Genomic DNA, 7,294 nt, shown 5'->3' with positions numbered 1-7,294 from the left:
ATTCGGATGACGTGGGTCGTGTGCGACCCATACTCTGCAAAGAGGCGGCAAAATGTTTATTCCTATTCGGATGGCGTGGATCGTGTACGACCCATAACTTTTTACGTTGAATCCTTTGGAAAGTGGGGGTCTTAAAAGGGGGGTTCCACTGTATCATCAGTTATATAGGAAATCTCAAAGCTATCCAGAGCCTACTGTGAGGGCCCCAAAGGGTTTTAAATTGTGATCGTGATTGGCGTTTTTTGACCTTTCTGTGACCGTGATTGCCGAAATTTCCGTTTCTGTGATCGTGATGGGACTTTGCCCGTGATCCGTGATGACAAAAAAATCAAGTCTCGTGATTGTGATCGTCATTTGTTTTCGTGATCGTGATGGGCATTATTGCAAAGCATTTTATTTTCAACGTACATTTTTCACAGCTGTATCACTCTATGATCCTCTATTCGTCAAGGTGTTCGTGATCGTGAAAACAAAAATCAAGGTGACTGTGATCGTGAAAGCTAAAATTTCCCTTCCCGTGATCGTGATGATACCCCCCCTTTGGGGCCCTCTACTGTCTCGTAACTTTAGAGGAAACTGTTATATGTTATATTTTCTCTTCTGCGGCACTTATGAACAATTATTCATGTAATGAATTAAGAACCGAACATCAATCTAAACTGCTATCTCACTTCCTCCAGCTGTGTAACAGTGTATGAGTGCAGTACAGAGGAGGATTAAGATTTTCAAACCTAACCAGGAACAGACTTGCAAATGACATAGACACTTTGCAATCATTGGTGAACCGAAAGGAAAGGAGACGGACTTTGGGACTCGTCTTCAGATTCTTTGAAAGTCGTTGCTTTTGTAAACATCAGTCTCCTTCGTCATAACATTAAAAAATCAGTACTACTGTTGTTACCACCTTGTGCAGCTGTGTATAATTATATGGTTCTTATAAACTTGGCCAAAAAATTATTGCAACAAATTTCGAACCCAAATTAAAGCAATAGTTCCCGTGTCATTTCATTAAAACATTATATGCGATCCCTGTAAAATAAATATTAAATCCAAAAGGTGATCCTGATAGTTCAGTGAACGGCGTTAACACGCATATACACTTTTTATGAAATGAAACGGGAATTAAGGCTTTAATTCGGGTGCGACATTTGTTGCAATAATTTTTTGGCCAAGTTTAGATTGGTTTTATTACGCAAATTTCCCGACGTGGTCATTAAAGTCCCGGCATATTTTCGGGAGTAAGATGAAGTAGTTGTTTGGAGTCACCCTTTACAAATTGCCGAAATAACGGTAAAAGTCAGTAATAAAGGAAGCTGCTTGCCACATCATAGCTTCTTAACACTATACACGCACTTACAACTTTTATATCATGTGTCTCTCGTCCTGGCCATTAAGTGCACAGGAAAGTGCTCTCTTAAAAACTAAAAATGCAACAAATCCATCCATCCATCCATCCATTCATCCCTAATGAATTTGCAAAGCTTGTTTTAGAAATCTCCCAAAGTGCCTCTTTCTGCCTAAAGTTTTTACAAGACAGACAGACAAAAGGACAGACGGACGGATGAACAGACGAACAGACAGACAGTAAGACAGACGGACGTATGGATGGATGAATACTGGGACAGACAGACAGACTGACCGACAGTCAGACAGACAGACATACACAGTGTACATAAATACTCGGGGAAAATACACAAAGTACAATCATAAACTGTTAGTAGAGGGTCATGCTCCAGAGCTGTGTACCAATGGGAACCATGTTACGAAGGTGATTTTCTTTATTTAACTGAGACATTTACCATTTCAAATTGCTTTCTTTAATAAATACTGTTTCCAAATATATACGTGGCCTGCAGAGAAAGAATTAAAAATACTTGCACATGTTGATTGTCTACGTTCAGTAAATTACAAGCATTTCAAAGCACATCACTCATGTTATATGGAAACCAGAGGATATAACAATTAAAAAAGAAGACAAAAATGTATACTATGTTTCTTGTTGAAAGTCTGTATTATTACCCACATGGAGTATTTATGAAAAAAGTAAAGGGAATACATTCTATTTGCCATTAACCTTCGCCGGCACTCGTTATCGACTACACACGGACGCACTCGTGGGTCCGTGCGGACCCAGAAGGGTGTTTGATTGCATTTATATCTCCTAAACGAGTTGGAATTCTTTAATGAGCTTTTAGAAATGCCTCAGACACCTAAAAAGCTATCATCTCCTAAAAGCTCATTAAATTTCAGTGATAATTAATTAATTATACACGGTATTTGGAACAATTAAAATATTATGGGTCTGCATGGCCCCACGAGTGCCACGGAAGGGTTAGCACAATTTTCCTTCTTTGAGAAGTATGGGTCCGCACGGACCCACGAGTGCCTCGGAAGGGTATACACGCTTTTCCTTCTTTGAGAAGTATGGGTCTGCACGGCCCCACGAGTGCCTCGGAAGGGTATACACGCTTTTCCTTCTTTGAGAAGTATGGGTCTGCACGGCCCCACGAGTGCCTCGGAAGGGTATACACGCTTTTCCTTCTTTGAAAAGTATGGGTCCGCACGTCCCCACGAGTGCTTCCGTGTGTAGTCTAAATTTGACCATTAATTAATTAATTAATTATCACTGACATTTAATTTCCTCCGAAAACGGCGTATGGCTGCCTAAATGGCGGGGTAAAAACGGTCATGCACGTAAAATTCCACTCGTGCAAAAACACGACTGTACGTGGGAGTCTAAGCCCATGAACAAAGAAGAAGAAGAAGACTGACATTTAATGAGCTTTTAGGGGATGATAGCTTGTTGGGTGTCTGAGGCATTTCTAAAAGCTCATTAAAAAATTCCAACTGGTTTAAGAGATATTTGCAATCAAACACCCTTCTGGGTCCGCACGGACCCACGAGTGCCGGCGAAACTAAATGGTACCCAGCTCAGGAGAATAATCCGGCCTAGACTTATTTCAAATGAGTGCGACAAACTGAACGAAGAAAATGACACAGTTGTACAAAAGCGGGTGGGGATTGAATGAAAGCAAGGCTTGCTTATAGCCTATATGTATATGATATACTTCCTGTTGCAGTAAAACGCACACCCAAACACCAGTCATGCAAAGCCACGGAATAAGTATGCACCCATATCTTGTTACACTGACACTGTGACAGGGCGCGGCGAAAATGGCTTCTTCTGTCAAAACCAATGCAAACATGATCCAGTTGAGTTGGGGTACGTTGGATGTAAATAAAACGTCAACAAGGGTAAATAAACTCCCAGAAAGTGTCTGGATGGCTCTTTAATTTTGCATGTTTAATAATACGCTTCTTTTCTTCACTAAAACAAAAGGTGTCTACAGGAAATCATGGGGTTGCTGTCGAACCTACTTAGGTCCCACAATTGTGGCGGTCAACCCCACACTTTTGTGGTGGTTATGTAATAATTTTGCTAAGGCATGGCTCAGGCTTGAGCCAATGCTGGATTGCATACTTTTTTGTGAAAAAGGTTTTCTTTGAATGTTAGTGCTCAACAGCACATGTATGTTTCTATACTGTTGTGTTTCATTTGCTGCAGGGGTGGTCCCGCCTACAGATTACAAGATGTACATTTTTTGCAAGATCAAAGTCTGTTTTAGCGGGACCACCCCTATTTTAATTCAATTGGCACTTTAATAAAATTAAAGTTGCCCATTATCAATCTAATTCTGTGTCCTCTGAGTTTGTGCATAAATGGTTTTATGTGAGTGTGCAAACATATTTATTAAATGGTCCTTTTTATTTGTACATGTATACGTTTATTTGATATTTTCGATATAGTACAAAGGATCCCGTATATTTGTATATATATTTATACGCTGCTCTTTGCTGGAAAGGATATAAATGGTCGCCTTTGTTTGTACTGTAGCCTATATTCATATGTCACGTACTCGTCTTCCCTACAGACATGTGTAAATTGTTCCCAATATGTGTCAATGTATAACGCTATTCATCTTCCCTTTCTTCGCGTGAAGACCTACGGTTTCATATCTTCGCTGAATCGTATTAGCGACGCATTACAGAGACTGAGAAAAACAGTGAGTGTTGGTCGGATGTGTTTATACTATCTGGCTGTGAACGTGAAGGTTTCTGTATTTAGCGCGCGCGAGCACGCACGCACGCACGAACACACGCACGAACACACGCTCGCACACACGCTCGCACGCACACACGCTAGCACGCACACACACACACACACACACACACACACACACGCATGCATACACACACGCACGAATCCACGCACACACACGCGCACACACACACACACACACGCGCACACACGGCACACACACACGCACACGCGCGCGCACACACGCACACACACACTCACGTACACACACACACACACACACACACACACACACACACTACATTAAAGCGCACGCTTATCTTCACGAAGTTGAATAAAAACGCATCGATGATAAGCAAGAAAGCTGGGACAGCCGTGGACAGGAGACGAAAGATACGACTGACTGTTTATCAAAAATGTATCCAGTGTGGCTTAACAACAACTAGCAACTGCGATACAGTGGAAACAAGTGATTCACAATCTGTGTCCTGACTATATAACAATTCCAGGAAGGAACAGAAAATTCAAAGAGAAATAAAAATTAAAAGCATTCCGGAACTGTTTTATGTTTAGCAATGGGGAATGAAACTGAAAGTGTTCTCCTCCGCAGAGCAGCTGTGACAGCGCGAAAACATACAGGTCTACATTTAATATCTGTACAATTACAAACAGTCTCACACAATTATTTACAAAAACAACAACTGGTTACACTGCTCATTTTAAACTTGTACTCACGATTTTATCTGACCAGACCTGTTATGTCAACAACGTTGAGGGTAGCTAAGCCTAAGCAACACACCACTGACGATGTGTTCTCGGGATACGACACAGGCCACTGTATTTGTCATTGTCGGAGTAATTTTGTTCCTGGTTTAAGTCACGTGACCTCTTATTCATTCTCTTCCTGAATCGTGGTTGAAATATTCGCGAATGTTGGCCTATCTACATATAGGCGAGCAACAGGGAACTAAATTGCAAGCGTGGGGCTGAGTGTTCTCTGGCTTTGTTTGGGAAAGAGTGTTGTACGCTGTGTACGTACTGAAAACATCCTGGTAAGATTTAGGGCCGATACTATATATAGCCCCCGCTGTACCGAATGCGTGATTGAAAGTACCACGTAGGCCTACTGTTACTCAGAACGTTCCTCCCAGTCTCACGTAGCAGCATTTTGCGACCGTTTACAAATTGTTCGGCTGCAGACTTACGAGCCAATCGCTATGACATGCGCGTTAAAGGCACAGTCCTTCTCGTGAAAAAAAAAGTTCGGTTCACAAGGCTTCAGACCATCGTTCCACTTGGTCATATACCAATAATCAACACCCTGACTTCTTGCTGTTTTGAGTTGGATTTTGTTGATGAATTAATTTCTTAAAAAGCCATTCGTGGCTCTAACAAAATTAATTAATCCAAAACCGGCCAGGCTGTTGATTTTTAGTATGTGACCAAGTCGAAGGATGGTCTTATCCCATGTTGAAGTCTTGGCAGATCTGAGACGGTGAGTCGAACGGTTTTCACGAGAAGGTGTGTGCTTTGAAAAACAATCATCGGCCAGTCACAGAGCGTCATAGGGTGTACATTTTGTAGTAAATTCAGGTATTAAACTAATCACTGTAACCCCCCCCCCCCACCTCCCTTCCCTTCCTCCGCTAGCTTCTACTCATGAACACCCGGCAAACCGATAACCGGTATTTTTTATATTCCAATCTTCACTTTTTACTCTACATATGCATACATCTTGATAACAATTTACTGGAAAAAACAACAGCGATGTTTAACTGCATATTTACACATATTTACAATTCAACATTTCTATTTCGAAAATTACAAACACCGATGTACAACAATATTTTTGTCTAAAAATACTGCAAACATTTTCCCAATTAATATTATATAATTCACAAAATGTATCTTCTGTCTACAACAACTTTTATATTGATGCCAAAAATTAGTGTCCTGACTGTTAAACTTAACCCGTAACCAAAGCTTTCCCCTCTAAACAATCTTCGTATTTCGCAAAGAACAATTCCACAAGGATTCAATTGAAAAACACGTGTTCAACATAATCAAATTCACAACCACATATGATACAAAATCTATTATATACACAACCTGTTCTAAATAGATAATATATTTGTACAAGTTTCCAAATTGTGCCTATTCTGAATTTTCGTCGATTTTTTAATTGGTACTTTGCGTGTTTTTCAAGTCGATTTTGGGGGTACCCTTATTTCATCGGCGGACACGTGACAACAGTAAAAGACATCTTTCATTCCAAAAGTGTGCCAGATAGCCAAGTTGAGTTCCTTAATGGCATACAAAGTTTGAATGTAATGACATTGGAATAAATAGGAAACGAAAGTTGTTGCAGTATCTTTTGCAAATTTTTTTTCTTAGCGGTTGCTGGTTGTTTTTCGAACGGTTGGTTGGCTGGCTGGCTGATCAGTTGACTAGTTGATGGTTCGGCTAATTGACTGATTGGTTGGTCAGTTGGTTGGTAGGCATGGTGGATCAGATTTTGAATGATTGGTTTTGAGTTTGTTTACAAGTCAGTTGGTTATTTGGTCTTAAATTTGCTTAACTATGTTTCAAAACCACAAAGGCTGCGCTTCCTTGCTTGCTTTCTTGCTTTCTTACCTAATTGGTCTTGACCTTTTGCTTGGCCGGTGTAACACGAGAAAATTACTCCCACGAGATTTTTACTCCGGAGTAAACATTTCGTACGAAAAAGTTACTCCCTTTACGAAAAAAGCACTCCCCCATTTCACGAGAAAATTACTCCCCAAGACAGGTGAGTTCCGAGTAAACATTTCGTACAATAATGTTACTCCCCTGACGAATAAATAACGAATAAATTACTTCACCCAAACACAAGCAATTTAACTTCCCATGCCAGGTGTACGAAATTTTTACTCCCTTGTCCCCTGTTAGTCTTGGTGGTGGAAGGGGTGGAAGGAGGGTAGCGCGACATTCGTGTGCGCGAGATCACTTATTGGCATTATCCCTTCGCCCGCATCCCATTTTTGCGTACGAGATTTTTACTGGAAGTAAAATAAACGGGGAGTAAAAATTTCGTGGAGGGAGTAATTTTTTCGTACCTTGGGTAGTTCTTTTCTCGTACGAAAAGTGTACTCGGAGTAAGACATTCGTACGAAATATTTACTCCGGAGTAAATTTTTCGTGGAGTAAAATTTCGTG

At 40.7% G+C, this 7,294-nt stretch overlaps 1 protein-coding gene across 2 annotated transcripts in view; it reads right to left on the bottom strand.

The window, feature by feature from the left end:
- LOC138958386 (dual oxidase maturation factor 1-like) overlaps nt 1-4,988 on the bottom strand; it is a 28,834-nt gene extending 23,846 nt beyond the window's left edge. The window contains exon 1 of one of the 2 annotated variants that reach the window (XM_070329521.1): nt 4,835-4,988. The gene's annotated coding sequence lies outside the window, so the exon portion shown is untranslated. The remainder of the gene's footprint in view (nt 1-4,834) is intronic. The other variant, XM_070329522.1, reaches the window with a different exon arrangement.
- Nucleotides 4,989-7,294: the final 2,306 nt, after the last annotated feature.

The sequence above is a fragment of the Littorina saxatilis genome, linkage group LG2, assembly GCF_037325665.1.
Source record: "Littorina saxatilis isolate snail1 linkage group LG2, US_GU_Lsax_2.0, whole genome shotgun sequence".
Taxonomy (NCBI): Eukaryota; Metazoa; Mollusca; class Gastropoda; order Littorinimorpha; family Littorinidae; genus Littorina; species Littorina saxatilis.
This window is presented reverse-complemented; position numbering and strand designations above follow the sequence as displayed.